Source organism: Protopterus annectens, chromosome 8.part0 (assembly GCF_019279795.1).
Source record: "Protopterus annectens isolate FY-2018-M chromosome 8.part0, PAN1.0, whole genome shotgun sequence".
NCBI classification, from domain to species: Eukaryota; Metazoa; Chordata; order Ceratodontiformes; family Protopteridae; genus Protopterus; species Protopterus annectens.
In genome coordinates, this window is record NC_056741.1 from 269,985,016 (window position 1) to 270,011,283 (window position 26,268).

At 38.4% G+C, this 26,268-nt stretch overlaps 1 protein-coding gene across 1 annotated transcript in view; it reads right to left on the reverse strand.

Moving 5' to 3' along the window:
• Positions 1-7,491: 7,491 nt before the first annotated feature.
• The window catches only part of LOC122808746 (kelch-like protein 33), a 146,952-nt gene continuing 128,175 nt past the window's right edge, over positions 7,492-26,268 (reverse strand). Inside the window, exon 7 of the mRNA XM_044079762.1 lies at positions 7,492-8,294. The gene's annotated coding sequence lies outside the window, so the exon portion shown is untranslated. The remainder of the gene's footprint in view (positions 8,295-26,268) is intronic.

A 26,268-nucleotide genomic window follows, 5' to 3' on the forward strand; every position in this document is an offset into this window, starting at 1 on the left:
CTACCTTCGTGGAGATGGTCTGTATTGCGTTATGTTATGTGTAACTGCAGCCGCTATGTGTGGTGACAGGTACATTTCGCAGTGGTGTTAGCCATGGATTGTGTGTGTTGGGTATGGTATTATGTTCGACATGTGGGTGTCCCTGTCCTGACGGCGTCTGTTGATGGCGTTTTGCATTCGGATGTGTAACATAGCTGTTGTATTCCTTTAAACAATGGATGCAAGTATGCATCCGCTGTTGATAGTGTTTCCCACGCGAGATGTTGCGGTTATGCAGCTGTCATTGACTGCCTGTATGTTTGTGCTGCTATTACGGCTTGTATCCCTTTGATATGTGCGATGGGGAATATCGGAGGTTGTAGGTGACGGATACGGGTTGTGGGCCTTGCATCTCTACATACACGGTATGCTTGTCTGTGTGCTCCATCCCTGCCTGGGGAGTTGACAGTTAATTGTCTGTTGTTCTGGGAGTGTAGATTGTGTTGTTGTCATGTGGTGTTGGTATCGCCTGCGTGTGTGCTTCCTGCATGTATTCCTCCGTCACATTGGTGGTATATCTGCGGTTGTTTGTACGTGACGACTATCCCTTGTCATTCTGTCCAAGATATTTACAGTCATTGTGGTCCTGTACTTGGGATGGCCGGTTTGCCAGTGGTTGCCACCTATTCAGGTGGCGATTGCTTGTTTGACACTTGTAGAACACACAGCGGTGTTTACGGGCCGATACGTGGCCACGGTCAGTACTGGGGTAGCACATGCGTATTTCCGCGGTACATACCTATTGCTGTGTGACTTTGCCGACGTATCGTTTTGCAATTAGCATATCAGTGTCATACATACGGTCATGATTAGTACATACGTCCTTTCCATTTCATGTGGGGTATATTCCTGTGGTACATTCTGGGACATTTTCACTTTGCATCGTTATACGTCGCCACACGCCTAGCCAGGGTGGGGCTCTCAGTACTACTTTGGGACTACTGGTGTACATATGCCTGTGGCTAGTGTACTGTATGCCTACACATCTTATTCCACTCCGCCTCTAACATGGCACCAACATACACATTTTACAGAGGCACACACATTACACTCGCACAGTGAAACACACGGCACCCTCACTGCACACATACACATACTGCGGCAGTCACAGGGACGGTTGCACACAGTACCTGCGTGGGCCGCATCACCGGCGGCAGTGTCTACCTCCCCCCTCATATCATCATAGTATTACCCGCTCATGTACTGTTATTGTACTGTGGCCTGGCGATCATTCCGACTCGCGGTTATGCATTTCGGGATGTTGACCTTTCCATGGGTGGCGGTTTCCTCTTCTGTTAAACCTCCCGGATGCTCAGGTTGTCTTTCACTATGTATACTATGTACAGATATCGCGTGTTACTTCTCTGTCACCTTACATCCCTCTGATTCCCTGTCTTACCTGTAGTACTTATATGTATATGTGTACATATATTTCTATATATGTAATTATATCTATCTACATATCTGTATATGCACATATCTACATGTCTATATGTATACACCTTGCGGCGAACGTGGCAGCATACAGCAACGCCATCTGCTGTAGGACCCACGTATGGTTCAGGTGTTGGCGTTCCATGCTCCGCTGGCTGTTGGGTGTACAGTGTTTGGGTGCTGCCTATGTTGGAGTCACACATGGGGCCACCCATACGGTACACTTTACGGGTGGCCATGTTTGTGTGCCGTCCATTTCACTGTGTGTGCAGGTAGGGAGGTGTCAGTCCATGGGGCCTACGCTGTCAGAGTATGTGCTATGCGTTCCCTCTTTGCCAGGGCATAGGCATATTGGGTACGCCTCCGTCTGCCTACTGGGGCTGGCACAGTGTGTTCATGGTCCTGAACCCTCTGTGCCTGGACTGGCCTTGGCAGTTGTGGTGGGCTTTGTGGCCCTTCACCATTATGTCCCTGCAGCAGCTGCTTCCGCAGGATCATATTATGTAGCATGGCACATACTATGAATATGTGGGCACATGTGCCTGGAGAGTACTGCAGGGCTCCACCGGATGTATCCAAGCACCGGAACCGTGATTTCAGCATCCCAAACACACCCCTATGATTATTCTGGTTTGTGCGTGTGCCTCATTATGGCGTTCTTGCATGTGTGTGTGTGCATTTCTGATGGGAGTCATCATCCACGGCTCCAGTGCATAGCCAGCATCCCCCACAAGGTGGCTTTGTGGGATGTCCCCCCTGGCGAATACCTGGTACAGCTGTGAGGCATGCCAGATATGGGAGTCGTGGTAGCTTCCAGGGCTGCCAGCACACACATCCATGATAATGCCCTGCACATTGCACACGACCTGGCAATTGATGGAGGGGAATCCCTTGCGGTTTATGTAGCATCTACCCTGCTCCCAGGTGGTGACTTGATTTGTATGTGCGTACAGTCTATCGCACCCAGTACCTCCGGGTATTGTGCCACACGGTGGAAGTGGCACATATTGCTAGCCAACTCCTCCTGAGATCTGGGGAAGTATATATGCTCATTGGCATGTGGTAACATGGCATCCAGAAACTGGTGTAGTACCCTGGATGCTGATGCCTGTGAGATGCCCATTATATCCCCAGTTGGCCTTTGAAAGGTACCTGTGGCCAGTATTCGTAAGCTTACACATACCTTTGTGTCCACTGGGATGGGCTCCCCTCTGTTGTTTCTTGTTCTCAGGCATGGCTGGCACAGCTCCACTATTTGCTGTAACGTGCCCCTATCCACCCTGTAACGCTCTACTATCTCCAGGTCTTGTAGCCCCTGGTAGGTTACCCTTGGTCTGAACACTCTCCTTCTCCTCTGAGGCCTACGATAGTTGTCAGCACCCTCCTCCACAACTCCATCTGTCTCTAACACATGCTGATGGATCACGGCCACGGCGGCACCCAACATGTACATTTTAAAAGTTCCCCGTGTGTTTACACCTATGGTGCGGCATTTGGGAATACACGGCTGTGTGTTGTGTACATTCACACTTTATACTGTTGTGCTGTACACCCAGTGATGTCATAGGGTGTGTCTGTGCGGCCGTATCTGGAGATTATCTTCCGTGTTTTACCATTGTCACTGCAACGCTGTTGCCTTTGGTGTTGCATTACTCTTGCCTGCAATGGATTAGCTTTCGACCTTACCTTACTGTTTCTGCACGTTGCACCTACTATTTCCTGGCATGCATCCTGCAGAGCCCTGTCATGTGTAGTTTCTGGGACATGGCATATCGTGCGTTTTGTGTGCCGCCGTTATGCTGCCTGTCTACTTGGCTCTGCTGTGTCAGGTCTTCACTCTTTGCAATCTGCTACCTCCCTACTTTCTTTGCATTCATATGCCTCCCCTATCCCGTTTTGCAGGTTTCTGCATGCAGAGTTGTCAGCTGCCGCCGATTGGCCTTCGTGGGTTGATTACTGTTGATTGCTCATTACTACTCCAATTACACTGCTTCCGCATTTCCTCATATTCTCAACATCACCTTCCTGTATCCGTTGTTATTTGCGGGGCGAGCGTCACATGACTGGGTTAAGGGAACGTAGTCATCCTCGCGCACATACACCTCTGTGCGCATTGTGTGCTCTCAGCTCAACTATTTTCCCACACGCCGGTCCTGCAGCTGTGATGTGCAATGTACAGCCCAGGTTTGCTGAGCTCCAATGTGCTTCCTCCTACAGTGGCACACCCCTCTGCAGGTGACATGTATTCCCTCTGAGCCACTCCTCGGTGTATTACTGCTGCGCCGTTTGGTACAGCCTTACGCCGGCGAGGGTTTTGCGATTCAGTATTATCTGCCTCATTTGCATGGCATTGACTACTAATTCATAGTTACCACGCCGAACACTGCCGCGACTCCTTGGCAACCCTTGCACCGTGGATGTGGCTTTCCATGCATACCATGGTGTATTGTGGCTGTGAGGCTGATGTGTATTACACTGCTGTTTTATGACATTGTCATATTATTTCATTGTTTAGCACCTTCCGCAGACATGTCCTGGGGTTCTGCTGTGAGTTTCTGTGGACATACCATTTATATTATTATTTACATGTTGTGCATGTTTTCTTTTGACATTCTCTGTGTCTTTCACCATTGGCATATGGCAACAGTGTGATACCTGACATTGACAGCCTTCCGTTACTCCTATGTTATGTGTGGGTAAATGTAAACCATTTTTTTTTGGTTTACATTGCCGTGCCCTTATGCTACGCCTGCGCCACTTCGTGGATCACTATATGCCTTCATTTGCATGGTGTAACATCGCACATGGGGTGTTTAGCATACCTACGCCAGAGGTGGCTCAGATCTGGCGCACGCCGGTAGTGCACGTGGAATTAGATCATACCTGAATCGCTCGGCGGCCATATTTGGCATTGTAACGCCTACGCTATGCGTCCGCCTGGCGCAGCGTTCATGAATCCCGGGGAGAGTCTTTACCTCCACTCGCTTACTTTTACTTATCAAGCAGCGTCCAACTGCTCACTTGCATTTCCTAGCTCATTGAAATCAACATCCAACACCAGAGGGAGGGAACAGAAGAGGGACAAGCCTGCCCCTCTTTTCTGCCTCCCAAACTTCTAACAACCACACAAACCCCAGTGTTCCAAAAACAGGCAGGGGGGTGGGTAGCAAGTTCACACCAAAATGTGATTTCTTACCATGTTACACTCATATAAAACCCCATAACCCCCTCCTTATGCTTAGTTAATTTCCTCCCAATCTTCCTCCTTTCCCATTTAAACCTTTCCTCCCACCTCATCTACCTTCCTTCCCCTAATTCTACAGGGCACGGAGGCCAAAAATTAAGTCAGGCCCTTCTTTTGCCAAATCAGAGCAACTACTGTGTCACCAGTGTGCCACAAGTTGGATTAGCTGAGACAGTGCAAGCAATGAAGTACACAAAACATACAGTGTCTCAGCTAGAAATATTTCCCTAAAATTATACAACATCCAATTACAAAGCACCCTTTCAAACCATTTCTCTAAAATTATACAACATCCAATCATGAAGCAGCCTTTCAAACCATTTCTCTAAAATTATACAACATTCAATCATGAAGCAGCCTTTCAAACCATTTCTCTAAAATTATACAACATTCAATCATGAAGCAACCTTTCAAACCATTTCTCTAAAATTATACAACATCCAATCATGAAGCAGTCTTTCAAACCATTTCTCTAAAAGTATACAACATCCAATCATGAAGCAGCCTTTCAAACCATTTCTCTAAAATTATATAACATCCAATCATGAAGCAGCCTTTCAAATCATTTCTCTAAAATTATACAACATCCAATCATGAAGCAGCCTTTCAAACCATTTCTCTAAAATTATACAACATCCAATCATGAAGCAGCCTTTCAAACCATTTCTCTAAAAGTATACAACATCCAATCATGAAGCAGCCTTTCAAACCATTTCTCTAAAAGTATACAACATCCAATCATGAAGCAGCCTTTCAAACCATTTCTAAAATTATACAACATCCAATCATGAAGCAGCCTTTCAAACCATTTCTCTAAAATTATACAACATCCAATCATGAAGCAGCCTTTCAAACCATTTCTCTAAAAGTATCCAATCATGAAGCAGCCTTTCAAACCATTTCTCTAAAATTATATAACATCCAATCATGAAGCAGCCTTTCAAATCATTTCTCTAAAATTATACAACATCCAATCATGAAGCAGCCTTTCAAACCATTTCTAAAATTATACAACATCCAATCATGAAGCAGCCTTTCAAACCATTTCTCTAAAAGTATACAACATCCAATCATGAAGCAGCCTTTCAAACCATTTCTCTAAAAGTATACAACATCCAATCATGAAGCAGCCTTTCAAACCATTTCTCTAAAATTATACAACATCCAATCATGAAGCAGCCTTTCAAACCATTTCTCTAAAATTATACAACATCCAATCATGAAGCAGCCTTTCAAACCATTTCTCTAAAATTATACAACATCCAATCATGAAGCAGCCTTTCAAACCATCTGGGAGAAAATTGCTTAAAATAATGTTTACCTCTTAACGACAAGTTTTCTCTATCAGTTATTACTTTGTTGATACTGACAGGTGCAATGTTTATACATTTTTTGTAGTTTTATAGGCATCCAAGTAAACAGTAATAATGTCTTTAAGGTTTAATAACCACATAAAATCAATATTAATGTATTAGTTTTCCATCGCTCGTAGGGTTGTATCTTAAATGCATTATTTTCCTATAGTGTTACATACCTAAATAATTTATGTACCATTTAATACCACCTCTCAAGGGTACTTGATCACAGTTAAAATAGTACTTTTAACTTAAAGCTCCACCATGCATGCACAGCGAGAAACTTTTACTCACAGGTGTCTTGTGTCCCACAAAAGCCTTGTACCGACACTCTGTGCTCATCTAAACAAAAGCTGCAGAAGCTGCTAGCAACTATACCACCACTAAAACAGCCCCAGGGGAAGACTGCAAATGACCAGACTAGATCACCTCCTCAAAACTGCATCATCACCAAAGACTGGCAAGCACAGACCTTGTACTTCAAAACAAACAGGCCCAAATTCAACCACCTACCTAAAATAAAAGAGAAAGCACTACAAACCCCCCACACACATTGGTGTTTCCAAAGGCACATGCAACACACTGCACCACCAACTTCAATGACAAAGGATACACCCCACAGTAGCTAAGGAAAAACATCCAACTATTGAATGCCACCATCAGCCCAACATTTGCACTTCATTCAAAACCCCAAAATATCAATTGCCACATAACCCCCTCACACTAAGTAAAATGCATTACTATTAGATCCACTAAGGTTTTAACTTGTAAACCCAATTACTAAATCAGCAGTAATAGTAATTACAACAATGTAAGAATTAGACCTTTTATCTCGTATATACCTCAATATGCATTCATCTATTATTTATTCATTTTAAGGGGGAACTGCTGACGTATACAGGACTGAAACTCTACCTTAATGCCACCACACAACCACATGGCTGCACTGATTAACATCCTCCTCCTGCATCCAACACTTAAATACATTGTCTTCTGTGTCTTTCCCCCCACCATACACCAAGCATCCCCACTGAATCAACAAAAGAACTCAGGTAGGCCAAACTCAACCACCCTTCCCCAAGACCAAGTGAACAGCAGCCCCAATCACCTAATACACATGTAGTATCATAATAATAATAATAATAATAATAATAATAATAATGATAATAATAATAATAATGGTAATAATAATAATAATAATAATAATAATAATAATAATAATAATGATAATAATAATAATAATAATGATAATAATAATAATAATAATAATAATAATAATAATAATAATAATAATAATAATAATAATAATAATAATAATAATAATAATAATAATGATAATAAAAAAATCAACTCACCGAATACCACCATGCACTATTACCCATGGCCTACCTGCTTTCAGAATGCCTACAGGTCATCTCGAAAGTAGAACTTGTCTTTGCAAGTTTACCAAAATGTGAGTCCTTAACCAGTTACACTCACATAAAACCCATTAAGCTCCTCCCTACACTTAGCTCATTTCCTACCAATCCTCCTACTTTCCCATTTAACCCTTTCCTCCCACCCAAACTAGCTTCCTATTTTTGGAGTGTTTGGGCAATACTTGATTAGTGGACTGACAAGACAGAAATGCTGTGCTGTGATATGACATAAAATTACTGAGCAATTTCCAAATTCAGTTTCCATGTGAATTGTTTTACCAAGCTATTTAGTGTACTGGAATGCTAGTAAAATGACAGTTATTTTGTTTAGAAAATCTGAGTATGGCATAAGTGACATGGATAGAAGCAAACTACAACAGTTAGTACTGGAAACAAACATATCCCAGTGTCTGGTGGGTAGGTTAATCTTTCCAAACAGAAATATGCTAACCAACATTATACAAGTGAAAGGTTTTAACACTGATTCTAGAAGTAAATGCATTCATTAATTTGACAAAAAAAAAAAAAGAAAAAGAAAACACACAAGCAATGTTACTTACAGTGAATCTAGCCAAAATGACATTAGTTAAAATCATCATATTTCATTATATGTTGCTGTTTAGTTAGATGGCAGACTGTGCAGTCTGCCTAAATAGTAACCAGACTGTAAACTTTTGCTAAATGAATGATACAAGATAACTACGTTCAAGGAATTTGGTAAATCCAGATCAGATCACTAAAGGCATCTGTTATTTATTATCTTCAAACTTCATTTTATTGAATGCCTTCAGCAAGGAACAAAAGCTAAAAACAAAAAAGAAGAAGAACAAGCAATTAATTTATCATATATCAAAAGTGTACACAGAAAACATTAACAAGTTAACTGAGAATAAAGGTACCAAAATAACAATTTGCAGTGCATTTAAAACAGAAAGCAACAGGTTTTTCAGGTGCAATAATTGAATCTAAGATAAAGCTCCGGCTCCAAATTAGGATACAGCCATGATTATACGATGAAAAGCTTTCCATGATGCTTTCCAGTCAGTGATTTGTTTCTTCAGTTTAAGAAACAGCTTGTCCTTATTTAAATACTCACTTATATAGGAAGAAAAAATAGTGAGGAAAGCTCTTGTAGATTAATTCCATGACTTGTTATACAGAACTTTTCTACAAAAGACAGTGCTATAAACAGTAATGCATTATCTTTACTTGTAAAGTTCAATCCATAATTTAAGATTGACTGCTGGCTGGACAAATCAGGTTACTCTAATAAAGTGGAAAAATGTCTAATAAGTACAAAACCATAGTTTCTTCACTGGTAGTCAGTGCTAAAATGTATACTTAATGTCTGCACTTGCATTATTGTATATTAAACAAGCTGGAAGGGGTAAATAATCCCCCTAAACATTATGGTAGGAGTCAAATAATTATTAGAGTAAATAATACATTATGCATAAAGCTTATTAAATAAGATGGAAAGCTGAATATTTCTTTCATTAGTCTAACTATCCTACAGTGAATAATCCTTACTATCCCAATAAGATGAGTAAAATAGTTTTCTTTTACAGTGTTAATTCAATATAAACTTATATGTAAAAGCAACTGGTTTGGACAATAGCAATTTATCATTCACATATTATAGTAAACATTTTCAAACTGCAAAGAAGTAAACAGAGTTTTAGATATATCCAGACAATGCTATCATTAGCAACATAACCTTTTTGGAAGAGATAAAACTCAGAAATTTCAGATTCTAAAATAAATTTGCTGACAAAAAATGCTACCAAAAACATTGAAGATACTCCATTTTAAAATATTAAGATTGGTGGATATTTGTTCGGTAAAATGAAAGTATAGTTCATGTTGATTTCATGAAGCAAGCTTTGAAAAGATTTACTTAATTGAACCCAAACTATATGTGCTTGAAGTTTATTTAATAAAGTTATAGCCATGACAGGTAAAGTAAGGTTATTCTACTACATTAGTAGTATATCCTTTTCCATGTTTTCTACATGTTGGAAACTATTTATGGTTAATATTGTTAGGATTAAGAAAATTAAAAAAAGTTTTGAAGATTTTGAAATAATAAAAAAATATACTAATTAAAATTTGGAAGTTTCAAATCAACTCAGGATCTAGGAACAGTTAATTTTCTGTATGATATCTTCAGTAACTATAGGAACTGGATAAAGTTTGAAATTTTAATAAGTATGGACAAAAATATTTTTTTGGCAATTGGTGGCAAGAGCGATTGTCTAAAATAATACCAGGAAACAATTAATTTTAATTGTTGCAATCTTAGAAATCATAGAAGATGTTAAGGTTTTCAACCCTGCTAATTCATGTTGAATTAAAGCACATATTTTAAATACTATTAGTGTTATTGTTAAGAAAATGTTGAAAATGTATTACTAAGTATTTCAGTCAGCCAGATAGTTTATTCTTAAATAGATCAAATGGACTGATCGGGTAAAAGTTAACAAAGACAATAGACTTGTCTTGTTAATATTATAGGAATAGCTCACTTAGGTAGAAACAGGGTTTATAATGGATGCATTTTTTGCAAGATCATTTGAGGGGTATTAGAAATAAATATAAGCATCATCGGGAAAAGTTGTAAATGGAAAGGGTATACCATAAAATATATGAAAATGTGTAGAAAAGGTTTAAAAGGATGAAAAGATAAAGATTCAATATATAAATTAATAAAGTAGAGGACAAAGGCAACCTTTCCTAATAAATTTTGATTGGATTTGACTATGAAAAGATGCCATTTAAATATACTTCAGTTAAAAATGTAGAATAAGGAATATATATCAAGTTATCAAATCATTCAGAAACTTTTATAATGCAGTGAGTATAAATGAGCAACTTAAAGTGTCTATGACTAACAGAAAAATGGATTCCTGATGAAAGTCTTTCATTTAGAAGGGAGTGTCCAGTAAGATTGTCAGATATGAAATTTGTTTAATATTTAAAAATAGACTGGTAAAGAGATAACACAGAAGGTAAAAACATTGTAATCTGTATGCTAAACTTTATATAAACATATTCAAGTCCAGATTAAGCAATTCTATTGGAAAATAAGTATTTGGGTTTGAGCGATCAATATGTATAAAAGTACTAGTCTAGATATACACCTGCAATCCCTCTCTTCTGGACAAAGGCAAATGACAAACAAAACGTTTGATAGGATTTAAATAAAAAGTTTGTAAATTATAGGTTAAACCCTCATGTCCAGTTGCACATGGTTTACTAATTACTATTATCATTATCTATTGTAATCGCAATGGAATATTTCACAACTTCGAATACTCAAACGATATAGACGGGATGTTTTAAAAAAAATAAATAAGACTGAATGTCAGTATCATGGAAATTAGTATTTATTGCCCTATATACATTTGAAATAAAATCCTATAAGATTTGTAAAACAGCATGATATCATTTATTACTGTGTCAACAATGCTTAAAGCTTGAATCTTACAGATGTTTTTGTACCTCGGTTATTGATATGAAGAATTTTGATGGCTTTGAGGTCTATTTAGAAAATTTGACTTTTAATCTGTTTTCTGCACAAGACACACTTGAATGCAAATTCTAAATGTATTCAGACTACAATGCTTTTAGCTGTTTCAGTAAGTCTGGACCACATTGTACGAATGTTCCAACCCAATTACTCTTATTTTATTTACCAGCTTAGTCTGTTTTTGCATTCTGGACATCTGTAAGTGCTTGTGATATAAAATAACTTGATACATAGGTTTTACTGATGACAACTACATATCAAGGTTTCGATAGTAAGCCGACATCTTAATTAAAAATATCTAAGCAGTGATTTTCCCCAGAAAGAAGCTGCTGGCCTAATGGGACTAACCTGGTCAATGAAGTATATAAATTAGATAGATAAATAAATAAATACAAATTAATAAATTTCCTTAACTACAACTAGTAGCTTACATTGAAGTGATCGATTTGGGGAAAAAATTGCTAAACTATAATGGGGGTGCAGGCAGTATTAAAAAGTAAGCTCTTTCCTTGGATTCAACCCAAAACATTGAAGGATAACATGTCAAAAGCACACATGAAGTAAACTAATGCTTCTACAGCCCAAAATAGTGAAGCCCATCTTCTCTCAAAACTCAATTTAAAGCTGGCTTTTAAGTCTAACAATAGATATGATAAATGGATCAGAAGCAAAATAAACCATTAACATGATGTGCACTTCTAAAACCCTAAAATATTTGTGCATTTTCCACTGCTTATACAGAGAAGGGGAAACAAGTGAACTCTGAAGATATGTCACTTTGCAGAGAAGCCTTGAGCAGATCAAAATCATCCTCCCATTACTAAAAAACAGATAATTTCCCTAGACAAAGATATAATTGGGGCAGTTACACATTTGTGTTTTCTAATGAGCATTCTGCAATTATTGTTCAAAGGTACATTTACAAGGTCTTACATCAGAGAGAGAGAGAGAGAGAGAGAGGTAATTCTTTTCAAGTAAGAACAAATTTGTGTAGGCTCTAACAGGTCATTTTTTCATTCATTTGTTGAGCTAAACCCAACCCTAAAACTACTGTTCAGTCTCAGCCTTACTACAGGATATGTACCCAAAGAGTGGCATACAGCAACAGTAGTCACTCTCCACAAAGGTGGTGCCTCAACGGATCCTGGAAACTATCCCCCCATAAGTCTCACTAGCTCGGTCTGCAAAGCTATGGAAAGGATCATCATGGACCTTATAAATAAAGATATTGGGGACCTACAGACACTGGATCCTACCCAGTTCGGCTTTGTTAAGGGCAGATCCTGCCTCTTAAACCTGGTCGATTTCTTTGAAAAAGTCACCAAGGCCATTGACAAGGGGAAGGTGGTCCACACAGCCTACCTGGAACTATACCCCACTGGCATTATAGATAAGCTCACCAGCTTAAATATAGACCCCTATGTCACTAGATGGGTTGCAAACTGGCTCAAGGACAGAACCCACATGGTTAGCATAGCTGGAGCCATGTCAGACACCAAACCAGTTACAAGTGGCATCCCACAAGGCTCAGTCCTGGGACCTCTCTTGTTCGGTATATATTTCTCAGAGGTACAGGCCAACATGGAAGGAGACAAAGTTTGCAGATGGCTGCAAACTGGGTGCCATAATAGACTCTCCAGCCGACACAAGCATCCTCCAAAAGGTCCTCATAGAAACAGACAACTGGTGCCAGAGCCATGGCCTCAAGCTAAACGCCAAAAAGTGTATAGTCATTCCCTTTGGCAAAAACAAAGTGCCCACAAATTACCACATAGGTGGTAATCCATTAAGTACAGAAGAAGTAATTAGGGACCTGGGGACCCAAGTTGAAAGCAATCTCTCATTTGACAACCAAAGTGGTTAGAAAAACATTTTATATAGCCCACCTAATCATGAAGGGATTCACATCTAGATCAGGGTAGGTCATCGTGCCTCTTTACTCATCCCTCATCAGGCCCATAATTGAGTACAATGCCCCTTTTGGGATGAACCTTACCAGACACCTGCAGCAACTGGAAAGACACCAAAAGTACCTCACCAAGAGGATCAAGGGGCTCAAACAGATGCCTTATGCTGCCCGGTTAAAGAAACTCCAGCTCTACTCAGTGGCATACCACCTGCTCAGAGGCGATCTGTGCCTGACGTATAAAGCCATGTCCAACCCAGAATTAATGGACATGCTGCACCTCAGAAAATCCAAATCCCATTGAGCTACGCACTCGAGGGACTTAAACCTCAGCACTGAAATAAATAGGACATGCTGGAGGGACAGATTCATAACCCAGAGACTCCCTTCACTCTGGAATAAATTCCCAGTCCAGGTTAGGCAGAGTCCCTCATTGACTCTCTTCAAGAGGAATCTTGATGAGTGGATGGGAGATCGGTGTACCCTGGTATCACTTCTGTGTCACTGTTAGACAGAGGCACAGTATACTAACTTTCGAAAAGGGCATAGCAAAATTAATTTAAAATGGGTGGCGAAAGCCATACACACTCTGGCTAGGCTTATAAATGCCCTAGGGCAGATAGCCTAGTATGAACCTATGAACCTATGAACCTAATCCACTTCAAGGCTGTAGAGGAGGTGAAGCTTGCCTTGGCACTCAGACAAGATAAAGAAAACCATCCTGAATTGGAGAACAGTGCATTCCTAGGCACACATACATTTGCATTAATACTGCATGAATACCTATTGGCAATTTAGAGGACTGGCAATTTACTTACACATATTTTTCTTGATTTGGGAGAACACCAACACAATCAATAAACAGCCAATGTGGACAAAAGTTATATGTGCAGACAGAAGAAACCTAAAATGGGAAGCAGATGGGAGAACCAAGCACTGTCAGACAGGAACCACGGCTGCTGTGCCACTGCTTCACTGTCTAATGTGTCAACAAGAAAATGTGGTATAAATTAGTTATGATATTGTATTCAAGAAAAAACATTGCCACAGTATAGAAAATCTGTAACAGCATTTACCAATTCATTACAAACTCACCTCTCTGTGAGATCACTGTATCACCCTAGAAGAAGCCAAATGGCTACCCATAAAACAATCATCTAACCTGCTTTTAGGATTACAACTTTACGAACTACTACAACTTCACCCATTATCATCCTACTTATACAGCCTAAGACATTGCTCACAAGCCACACCAACTCTCACTACCTCTATAACCAAACTCCACAGCACTGCATATGACTTCTCCTCTCAGGCACCTACTCTTTGGCAAGTTTTACCTATCAACATTAAGGAAAGCAGCACTTATTCTGAATTCAGTATGCAACTCAAAAAGCACTTCTTCATCCAAGTCCAATGTTCCTGCTTCAGCACATGACATATCACCTAACCTATCTGCTTTCCTCTTTCAAGATTCAGTGAAGACTGATCCACTTTAGAAACTAATGTATGCTTTGCACATTACACTCTGCTTTATTATACATTGTACTGTACTTGTTCACTTGAATGTATATACAGTTTTTTTTCCTATGTAATTAGTCTGAACTGCTCTGATGTTGCTTACATTTCTGTATTTTTTGTTTGTGAAATGTTTTGCATTTCATCCAGGCTGAGCCTGAAATTGCTCAATATTGATCAGTACACTACCCCAGTAAACAAATATAAATAAATAAAATAAATAAGTTGCGATGTTTTTAAAAATAACCCAAGATGGAAAATGCAAATATTATAAAGAAGTAAAGCATTAGGTTATAAAAGAGAATCATATTGATATATAACCTAAAATAGTACTGACTCCCCCCATCCCCCTAACTATTTATACTAATTACAGGGTCACACTACAGTGGGGAAAAGGACATATACATTTTACTTACCTTACAGTGCTCTCAGACTGCCAGTACTAATTGTCAGTGAAATGAGTTTTAGGTGAAGTGAACTTTAGGTGAAGTGAAGTTTAGCCGATTTGGTCTCTGTGAAATGAATGTCATGTAAATGAGCTTTAGATGAAGTGACGTAAACCCGTGTGGCGCTATACCTCATGTTTACACTTACCTTTTACTCCTCTCTGCTGTCCATATTTTTGCAGAATATCCAGATTGTTGCTTCATATTTTTGCTTTAAAAGCTATGGTTTTTGGATAAACTACTGAGGACTGAAGCCACTAAATAACAACATGTATCAGAGTTTCAGAGTTTGTATCCTTCAGTAAATATCTAAGTTATAACAGGAACTTAGGGATATGTTATTGGAAATTACAGCAGGCAGAAACAACGTTTTTTATTCTGCTATTGTCATTTGCTAGTCAGTACAGTCAGCATTGGGCCTGACCTTACAACTTTCATGGGGAGTGGTTAATATTTGCTAGGTTTAGCTCATGTGCCGTTCTGGTGCTTAACTGGTTTGTCTCTTTCCAAATATTGGAGCACAATCAGCATGCTCCATACACTACAATACAGTTAGGTAACAATACATTGGAAGATGTATCTGTTTCTTCCATCATCCATATTAAATGATTACCAGTAAGGCAAGTAATCTCTCTCTGTCTCCATCATTTTCTGTCACACCATATGGAAACATATTGTTTCCTTAGTATAGACTGCTAGCTTTCTAACAGAATGCAGAAATTACTTTGGCTCAGCAGTCACTTAGCCAGTCTGTGTGATATTATGTCAACAACTAGTTGGTAGTACTGTTTTTTAAGATTTTAGATGGATGGAGACAGAGAAATTGTTGCTGAGTGAGTTACAACTCTGTCTAAGATTTCTGAACTCCTGGTACAGTAATATAAATTAATTTCCGTGTAGGATTTTTATATCATAGTATGTAGTATCAGCTATCTGTCCTTCATATTCTATCCCACCTATTTCCATGGTGCAGTTTCTGTTCTTCAAAATTGTGACACTTGATAGGTATCCCAGAGTCAGGCCACACTCCAGCACTTTCCACTTAATTGCCAGATTCATATAACAGATTCTGTGAAAACAATAGACAACGTATCCATCTCTGCTTGTTCCTGGATATAGCTACTTCCAGTTTTGAGCCTTGAGTCCACATAAGAACCCCTTTCTTAAAATTTACAGTTTACAGGATTTCATATCCTGGATATCCAGGGATAAAAATGACAGTTGATCTAATATATATATATATATATATATATATATATATATATATATATGTGTGTGTGTGTGTGTGTGTGTGTCTGTGTGTATAAATATATATGTGTGTGTGTGTGTGTGTGTGTGTGTGTGTGTGTGTGTGTGTGTGTGCGTGTGTGTCTGCATGCACATGTGTAGTATTTACAGTGCCTTTTATCAAGTGACATAAGGCAGTTAGTGTATCACACACAGACACACACACACACACACACACACACACACACACACACACACACACACACACACACACACACACACACACGCATGCACGCACAAGATGAACATTCTGTTGGCATCCAGCAATGTTGTCACAACAGCACACACAAGAAATGTTAGAGAAAAGTAGGTTTTCAAACTACTGGATGGTGCAGTGATGCATTGGTAGCGTTGTCACCTCACAGCAAGAGGTTCTCTGGTTCAGTTCTCGGCTTGGTTGCATTCTGTGTGGAGTCTGCATGTCCTTCCTGCATTCGTGTGGGTTTCCTCCCACATTGCAAAGATATGCATCTGGAGCCTTTCTCCCCGGGCCTCCACTGAAAATTGGCTTTGTTCCAAGTCAGACTTTCCTGGTAAACAAATGTTAAATACAAATACTTCAAATGCTAATAAAATACAGTAATACAAATATCTATTATAGTCACACAAACAAAAAGAGTGTTTGTGTAAATTATACACTGCTTATCCAGTGCTCCCTAGTTTAAATTAGGGTCATGTTAAAACATGCCTTTCATTGGAAGTATTATGTGGAAGATATCAATCTCCAGAGACAAGCATTCATCTCAGTCATGCTGTCCTTACAGTACCTCAGAGACTTACACACACATTACAAAAGCAGCAAGGTTCAGTGTCTGAGCTCACTCTGTTTTCATTCAGTGTACAGCTGATAAAGTATTTATCATGCATTCTGCTCAAAATTAGGTGACGTAATCACAGATGGTGCCCTTGTTTTCATTGCAGTTTATCAAAGTATGTTAATATTTATATAGCATTGGCTATATGAATATCAACAAAAAAAATATCATCACAACAGATATGTTGTGATGATGCTGTGGTAAATTTAATGTAAGAATTTGTTATATTTTCTTAATTGCCTAACTCTTTATAAAACATGAAACTGTTATGGTGCTCATAAAAGTATCTAGATTATACATATCTAAATCTGTTAACTTTTTGCTAAAATTAGAAAGTAGTGTCTGCCCTTTGGAATTTATGTTCATGTTGCAGTTATCATAAGTGGTATTATTTATTTGAATTTGCTGGAATCCTTTCTGACTAATTTTCAGACAATTTTCTTTTCCAAAATTAAGTAAGGAATAATTTTACCTGCACACATTTTTTTTTTGTATTTAATTTAAAATGTTCCCAGGAAAACAAGTATGTAGACTTTGTTCCTCTCTGGCAAAATGGCTTTTCCCGAATGCCTACAACTATCTTTTCGAGTAAAACCTCGAGACTTTCTAAAATTTGTCTTTCTGTCTCTAAAAGTGGGAATCACAGTACAAAATATCAAAAGTAAGATAGTATAGTGCATGCATGACTGCATTCCTCACATCCCACCCAATGATATCATATATCAAAGGGTAAACTATTTTGAGGACAGTAGAGTATACAGCAATGTAAAGCAGATTAGCATCCTTTCCCACAAATGGCGTAACCTCAGTGTTAGGCTATAAAAAAAGGGAATATATTAATACAGTACCCCACATGGTAGATTCAGGAGATTAAGCCCTTTGAAATACAGATCTAGATGTTTGGCAAATTAGTGCTACTGTGTTTTGATTGCCTATGCTTTTTTGGGAGTATGTGCCTTTAATTTCTTGTATTCAAAGCTGGGAATTACTCATGGTTGCACTTGGCAGATTACATAGCCATAGCTCTCAACCTCCTTTCTCCAAAATGAGGAACACTAGCCCTCATAACGTGTGACAAATGGGTAAAATGAGGAACACTTACTAATGGCTTACTAACGACTTCAACTAGGAAGGTCATATAATGGCTAAAATATGCTAGTTTTACTTATAAAAAAAATATTTTAATAAATTAATATGATTCATTTCTATTTAATCATGGTTAGCAGTTAAAAAATTCCTAACACTGCATGTGCAACAGACCCTTTTAATGTGGAACTTTGAGGAACATGCACTTTTTAAGACCCCAAATGAGGTGCGTTCCTCGTAATGAGATACACTTGAGAGCTATGCATAGATCTAACATGGCTATCTTTTGGATAGATCCAACAAGGCTTGATACAATAAGATAAGTAGATATGTTTGTACTACAATGTACTTCATTAGTCTTTTCTGCCTATCTATATCTATATCTGTATCTATATCTATATCTCTCTGTATGCATATATGTATATACATATACATACATACATATATAGATATATATATATATATATATATATATATATATATATATTCCTCAAAGTTCCACATTAAAATGGTCTGTTACACATGCAGTGTTAGGAATTTTTTAACTGCCAGCCATGATTAAATAGAAATGAATCATATTAATTTATTAAAATATCCTTTTTATAAATAAAACCAGCATATTTCAGCCATCATATGACCTTCATATATATATATATATATATAAATATATATATGCAAAGAGAGAGATATACATAGACACACACACACACACACACATATATATGTGTGTATATATATATATATATATATATATATATATTATGTAGATAGACATATATGTGATTAAATCACTGAAAAGTAAGGAGATGTATTCCCTCACATATTTATGGTGTGATTCTTAGACTTTACAAAAAAGAGACTGCAGTTAATGTTATACATTTAAAAAGGCTTTTGGGCCAAAACTGGTCTGTTGACTGTGGTTTTTATGTATAAAAGTTTCCATTCCAGTCGGTGATGGCTGTTTTTTTGTGTGCTATTTGGCTGTTTTGAGCCTTTGCGCCTGCCGTCCATGCAGAACTTCAGTTGTTGTACATAATTCTTAGACTTAGCAAAGTATATCTGAAAAACAAGGAGTGATATTTTACATGAACAATAATGGTCACCTGAGTTCAAGGTAATAAAAATACATACCTTGGAATTCAGAAAAGGAGAACATATCATGCTGACCTGCCCTGGGCAAGTTTTTGCAGTGCATTATGCTTGAGTGATTCAGAGACCAGTATGCTATTACACTCATACAAAGTCAGCAGCATGTAGAGCGACAGTCCTCTCATATGTCTACTCTGATATTTGAGCATCGAAGTAAAAAAAAAATTAAAAAAGTGTACACTTTCTTTTGATGGCCTATACCCATTCACTGCTATAGCAGGATTGAGTCTGTAACCTTTCCAGAAATTTAATATAGTAAAGTTGTTTGTGTGTGTGTGTGTGTGTGTGTGTGTGTGTGTGTGTGTGTGTGTGTGTGTGTGTGTGTGTGTGTGTGTGTGTGTTGGTGGGCGTGTGTGCATGTGTGTATACATTATATATAATGGGTCTGGATCTGTGTGTGTGTGTGTGTGTGTGTGTGTGTGTGTGTGTGTGTGTGTGTGTGTGTGTGTGTGTGTGTGTGTGTGTGTGTGTGTGTGTTGTGCCTATGTAACTGTGTTGTATGGGTTAGTACACGAAACACTAGAATAATTATATTTATCAGGACCACATTTGATTCAAAGACACGATAATGAGCCACTAGTGATATATGTTTCATCATAGCGTTATCTTTTGGCTTTTCCAGGTTAGGGGTAGTCACAGCAGAACTCCGGTCCACTAATGATTAGCAGTGGATTTTTATGGTGCCGAGTTGCCAGCCCGATGCCCAGCCTTCAAAGAAGGCACAACCATTCATGCACGCACCTACCTGCATGTCTTTAACATTACTCGACCACGGGGAGGACATGCAGACTCCACACACTCCAGCCAAGAATCAAATGAGAGAACCTCTTGCTGTGAGGCAACAACGCTAACCATTGCATCACCACGACTTTCATCATAGCTTTATCATGCATCAGAATTGTTTGTTGCCCAAACAGCACTAACAGCAATATTTATTCTGAATCTGGGCCATAACAATTTGATAATTCACAAACCTAACTTTGATTTGACTTAGTGCTACAGTCTAATATAGCAGAAGGTGGTAGTTAATATTTCAAAATATAAGTGAGGGAGGCAATATAAAACTTCCTTCCGGTTTCATTCTCTCTGAGCACATGTGAAGAAACAAAAGGCTTCACTAGTAATCACTCTTCAGTAAAACACACTTTCAGAGTTTTTAATGTTCTGCTTCTCATTTGTTTATTGTAATATCCCTGGCAAAACAAATCCTCTTAAGCTTTACTACTTTCCCTTTGGTTTTATTTGTTACTGTTATGTTGTGAAGGGAATTTAACTCATCTATTTATTTCTACTTTTGTTTGTGTCTTTCGGCTTATTTATCTTTTTTTGAGCAGGTTCATCCCATTATGATGGTGGTCTCTTTGCAGGGAGATCTGCGGTGATATTTTTATGGCCTAAGGGATATTTGGCAATGATAGACAGAAATTCCATGTACTCTCTTTTTGATAAACACCATTTGATCTTTTACATCCACCTGAGCTTCCGCCAGCTAAGGCAGTCAGATCTTTAGTTTAATATCCTATCCTATCCGAATGATGGCACACTCTAGAGTGCAGCACCATGTAATGCTGCATTGTATTGTCAGTAATTGAAAACTAATCCAATCATTGGGGTTGGAATAAAACCTGCAGCCTTCTGATTTTCGATAATCAATTAGAAGTGCATCCCCATCCTCCCAGCACACTGTCAGATGCCCCAGTCGCTAGTCAAAATGACGACCTGGGCTGTAGTAATGGCTTTATTCCTCTACACCATCAAAGTGACTCAACTGATGTGAAATTTTATTGCTGTACTCTTGTGTTCAATTCATGAGGGTGGGATTTAAAATAAAAGGTTTAAAAAATGTTAATGTTCCGTATGTCAGTCATGGGTCTCTTCTAAGAAGATATTTTTCAGAGGCCAGGGAATTGCTGTCGTGTCTAACTCTAAGACAGTTATTGAAGCTTTTGATTCTTTTTGTGAGGAATCTTTCTACCTTCTTCAGCTGTACCCAATGGTATATGAGGTGGTTACAGGAGAGAGTACAGCGCTCTATAATCGGTCTTATAAGAGCTGTATAAAAGGAGACTGGTGACTATGACATGATCTCTATGTATAGGTCTAAAGGTGTTAATAAGTTCCTCTTTTCTTTCATTCATGGCACATTTTATTAACAAGTATTAATAAAATTAATGATAATAATCACAACAATGTGAAAATTAAATTAATGAAGTGGCAAAGCTGGACTTGTAAGCTCAATTGCTGCATAAATGACATGTGAATCAAAAACTTGGTAGACTATAAAAAGTGAAGATCTTTACTTATAAAGCTAGAATTCTTAACTTAAACTCCCTTTTACTATCATCTTTTTCATAATCTGCCCATATCTTTACTAAACCATCTCAATCTTTGTAACACAAGCTACAGACATGTCACTAACAATTATGGAAGAACACCTTATTTCCTGTTCGTGTGCAGCTCTTAATGGTTAGAGTTCTCCCATCGATCACATCTTCTGCTGTATTAACCAAAAATAATTGCTTCAATTCATAAGTTAAAAAACAGCCATGCTCTAAGGGGCATATAATTATGGCATCAACACAAGGCTTATTTCTGTCAGTTTGATTCACTATTTATTTTGGTTCCCAAACTGGCTATTATTCTTCTATTATCCATTCTGTAGAAATGCTATCCTGGTTTGCCACAGTCAAGATTCATTTCTGTCTTTTGTATTTCATTTTAATGGTTATTCTGTTTCGAATATAATGCTGTTATATGACAATAGTACCAATATTTTTGGTTATCCTGTTTTGAATATAATGCTGTTATATGACAATAGTACCAATATTTTTGGTTATCCTGTTTTGAATATAATGGTGTTATGTGACAATACTACCAGTATTTTTCGTTTATTTTTCTAGTCATATTTTATTCCTATTTACTTGCGGTTGAACCCTTATTCTGTAACAATTGTATTGTCGCTCTTTTTTACACCTTTTATCCTTAATATTCTACTAAAATGGGAATTCATTCATGGATATTCCTGGTTACCAAATACCAGAAATTAATAAACAAGCAAACTAATCTTTATTGTTTTTAACACGTACATTTGTCAAATGGATAAGCTCACTGGACAGATGTGTCTCACTACAGGAGAGTTGTGTAGTTAATTAACTTGCTCAGTCACACAGCAGGGAAATTCAGGAAATTGAAGTACAAAGAATCAATCTCTGTCCCATGATTACAGGAAGCAGTAGACTAACAGAGAAGAACCTTAAACCCCCCAGCTTTAATTGCTAAAATAGCTAATAGATGGCATTCTAAGAATTCCCACCTTGATATTCTTCTTTCCCAAATATAATTAATAAATACAAAAGCAGAATATGTTTAAATAGCTGTCAAAGGCAGCAGCACAATGAACTGCACCTGTCTCACTGACAAGGCCTGTATGGCCTTCAGAGGTGGCAGCAACACCACCGCCACTGCAACAACAACCAGAAGCATCCAGCACATCTGAGCCCCAGCCTATCACAGTTGATTCCACACCTTCTAGCACACACAAATCACCTGCTTAAGGATGCTGGTACAATTGTACTCACTAGTAGGAGTGCAAGTGAAGGTGATGCCCTTGTCACCCATAAATAGCTGGCAGATATTACGGTGGATATTATAGACAGGAGCTTGGATGCCCAAACGGGCCACATGGAGAACTTTCTTGGGCAACATGTTGAGTCAAGACCCTGTCCAGCACTTGCTCCACCATTTGGAGCCATTATCCATGATGGTATCCATGGGGGTAGATAATTTCTGACAAAAAACTGACATTTATTAGGGGTAATATATAAATGGTTGTATTTCTGTTTATCCATGAAGAGTTGTTGAAGTCGAGATGCTAGCCTGTACTAATTAAGATTTGCCTGCCTTTTACATCTTCTTTGGGTTTTGGTTAATATAGTACTTCAATTACAGTTTATATTTGCTAAATAATCTCTCAATGGATGTTAGCTGGCAGAAGCTACAAATGCAAACTCACCATCATATTCCCAAATCTGATGTTCCCCTCCCTTTTCTGTCCATGCCCACTCCTGTTCATTCACCATTGTCTTTCCTCTGTTTGTCTGATGTCTTCTTCACCATTGTGATTCCCCACCCTCTCAGTCATGTCTGTCTTCTTCTGCTACTTAACTCAACCTTCTTTCTTTCATGTTACTTCTTTTACTTTCTTCCATAGCTTAGATTTATATTCATAAATATTAAATGAGCACCTGTCCCACAAAAAGTACTTCCTTCTTTCCCCATCTTTATCCTGCTCATTCTTTATTTACTTACCTTTTTTCTACTTTGTTTGCTTCCCCTTTTCATCTCTTTCCTATACTCCCATTTCCAATCTTTAATCTGGTCAAAAATAGATAAACACACCACAGACATGCCCACATAGGGCCTTTAAATTACTTATTTGGTTGTGATCATGCTGTGAGTGGTAGGTCACGAAGAGTATCATTGATGCCAATGTACAACCAATGATTAATGTTACTGCTTATTTCAAAGCACCAATTACATCCAATCACTATCAGCTACTAAGAATGTTTGCCTCAACTTCCACTGCTCTCACAAATCAGCTAAACGTGGTTATGATGTAGTATGCAAACGTGAAGTAGGATGAAGCTTATGCTGTTAGTCTGACTGTTCTTGTGGGTCAGCTTGTAAATTAAATGATTTATAAAGATGAACTGAAGAGAGTCTATAGCTCAAATATCCTCAAGGTTGTATGTTTTTCACTGACATCTGCAGTATGACTGCTTCCATGGTTCTAAAGTGTCAGTGAAACTAGCTGAGGGTTCAAAGCCCCTTAGTGATATATGCTTCCGTTGTGACTTTTATGCTTCCATTCTGCAAATGTATAGCAGTCACCTGCAATATGCTCCCATGTTTCAGCCTGTAAATTAAGTGATTTGTAGAATATCAGAAAAAAGAATTGAGGGTTTGAAATCCTCTCAGCATTATTTTTTCATCTCAGCTGTATTATAGTACAGGTACACTAATCAGACTCTGCTGTCATGACCTGTTTGGTTGCTAAATCTCGTTACTGTTTTTTACCTCACCTTACCTGTCTGTACCTCATCTTTGTTGTCTATTTTTTTATCTTTTTTTTTTTATTAATTTCAGGGACTTGAGAGTGACATCTGTGTGTGTTTCACACCCCTTGCTCCATTGTCTTTTATTTCCCTGATTGTGTCTCCACTTACCTTTGCAGTCTTGTGTACAAAATATTTTTGTTTCTCTGGCTGTACAACCTCCTCCACTCTCTTACTTTAGGCATACATCCATTACTACCTTCCAAAAGAATCTTCTCTGCATGTATGCATCCTTGAGTTACACACATAGATCAGCACATAAGCATTACTAACTGTTGCATGATTTTCTGCCAACTACCTTTGAGTCTTATGTTCAGCAGATGTTTACCACAGCTCTTTGTACCCACTGCAACTGGTCCTTTATGATATTCCCATGGGTCCCGTCTGAGGACCAGATCATGAGCTGTTCATCATGCATACTTGCCTGGCTGCATGCATTGGCAATGAGCCTTGTGTCTCGTTGTGCACACATAGTAAGCAGTGTAGACTTGGTCATGATTATGATGCGATGTTTCTGAATTCTTGGGTTTGACAGGGTGTCATGCAGATGTTCTAAAATGTTGAGGAGAATGACCAATGCAAAGTAATCAGTCCTATCAGTATGTCATAATTATACTATCATTATGTCAGGATAACACAGGTTTGTATGGTTGTATTCCAATTTAAATTTTCAGATCCAGACCCTGAGGCTATTAATCCAAGAGACATCTACCACCACCAACTCAAGTGGACTTCACACCAGATATACAGTGGTTATTGTACATTGGCAAAAATGAAGATATGGCCATCTGTCCCATCATAGAGTACAACACCCCATTTGGGATTTACCTTACAAGACACCTGCAACAGCTGGAAGGACCACAGAAGTACCTCACCAAGAGGATCACTGGCCTCATACAGATGCCCTATGCAGCTTGACTAAAGAAACTCCAGCTGTACTCAGTTGCATACCACCTACTCAGAGGTGATCTCTGCCTGACATACAAGGCCATGTCCAACCCAGAATTGATGGACATGCTCAACCTAAAAAAAACATTATCCCCTCAAGCCACATGCTCTGGAGGGATAGATTCCTGTCCCAGAGACTTCCCATACTTTGGAACAAGATTCCAATCTACATTAGGCAGAGCTCCTCACTAACACTCTTCAAGAGAAACCTTGATGAGTGGATGGGAAACAGAAAGTTTACCCCGGGGATCATTTCATTGGCTCTGCTGGACAGAGGCACAGGAAACTAATCTAAGGGGATGGCGAAAGCCAACACATTCTGGCTAGGCTTATAAATGCCTTTGGGCAGATAGCCTAGTACCTACCTATGAACCTATGAAACCTATAGCATGTCTTAAATGGTGGCATAGTATGCATTGATGAGTACTGTCCTGACAGCTATGCTGAACTCGAGGGAGCCTGTACTATATTTGAGTTTTTATTTTATTTATTTATTTTTTTACCACTGATATCCTAAATGTCAAATTAAAGAATATATCAGTCCTCATACTTAACATATGCTATTACTGACATATAGAGAAAAATATATAAATATGACAATATATATAAGCATGAGTGAAAATTGATGGTTGGAAGGGACTACCTGGTGCACACATTTTTAACAACATCTAGATTTCCAGTACCCCAGGATCCATGGGTCACCCTGTATAGCAGATGCACAAGTGTCCTACACCTACATTGATGTGTACAGCCTTGTGAGCAAATCCATTTTATACACATATATAAACAAGACAAAGACTTGGGTCACCCTCAGGTTATATATGACAAGTTTGTAAATGTCAGTCATTATTTTGATATTATTTAATTAAACATTTGTCTACCATGATAGCTATTTCTTCCTCTTTTACCTAGCGGGATAGGCAAAAAACTAATATTTATTCTTTGCATGTGCTGAGACAAGATAATATCTGACTTTTGTAGTT